Genomic DNA, 875 nt, shown 5'->3' with positions numbered 1-875 from the left:
ATGCTGAATCAATACTTCCTTCTCCTTCTGGAGCCGGTAGCTTCTCTTATTGCTTGGTTTGATTCTGGAAGCATTGTTCCCTGGAGATCTAGGGACAGAACTTGAAGAACCAGCTCCGCTCTTGGTTCTAGTGTAAGCACTAATGGAGTGTTCAACGTCGACAGGAGAGAGTTGAACATAACAAATTGTGCAAGAATTAGTTTCGTCTATGTTTATTTCTTCTACTAGATCATGAAAACTTAAACTCTTCTTTCTTCCCCTAAATTATAAAAAGTTTGATATTAAAGAAGAAAAAGATGAACCAAGCGTCTCATCCGTATTCAATTAAGACTTTCTGCATAACAATGCAAATCAAAATATTAATGTTAAGTTTAAGGTGTGAGAAAAGGGGGATATAAGAATTTAAGCTTAAGTCTGTTAAGTTCTCTTTCAATAGAACGTATATGGGATTGTGAACCCTAAATATTAATGTTTTCCCAACAATATAGGTGTCCTAATATTTTTATTCCCCACTTTGTTAGCAAATATCTTTAATTTATGACTTTCCCCAACTTGATTTATTGTAATAGATAATCTTTTAATTGTATTGTATTCCAAAGTAATTAATAACATACTTGGCATATTTGACATTCTGGTTAGTTCTCGTTCTCCTAGGAGTTGAAGTTAGAACAGTAGACTCCACAACATCACTTGGATTAGCATTTCTAGGGGTTGATGATAACACTGAAGCTTTACATTTCTTTTTCTCAGGAATATTTTCTTCTTTCTCGAGAGTTGAAACTTTGAAATTCTTGAGAGTAATGTTTTCTTTGTTTTCATTAGTTTCAGCAGCGAACTCTTCATCCACTCCGTTATTTTCGAAAGTTAGAGTAGCA

The 875-nt window shown here is 33.9% G+C and overlaps 1 long non-coding RNA gene across 1 annotated transcript; it reads right to left on the bottom strand.

The window, feature by feature from the left end:
- Positions 1–62: 62 nt before the first annotated feature.
- Positions 63–869, bottom strand: LOC111717771 (uncharacterized). The gene is made up of 2 exons (XR_002768906.1): positions 615–869; positions 63–259 (listed from the first exon to the last, which is right to left on the bottom strand). It is a non-coding gene; the product is annotated as an uncharacterized LOC111717771 (long non-coding RNA).
- Positions 870–875: the final 6 nt, after the last annotated feature.

Source organism: Eurytemora carolleeae, unplaced genomic scaffold (assembly GCF_000591075.1).
Source record: "Eurytemora carolleeae unplaced genomic scaffold, Eaff_2.0 scaffold4120, whole genome shotgun sequence".
In the NCBI taxonomy this organism is placed as follows: Eukaryota; Metazoa; Arthropoda; class Copepoda; order Calanoida; family Temoridae; genus Eurytemora; species Eurytemora carolleeae.
This window is presented reverse-complemented; position numbering and strand designations above follow the sequence as displayed.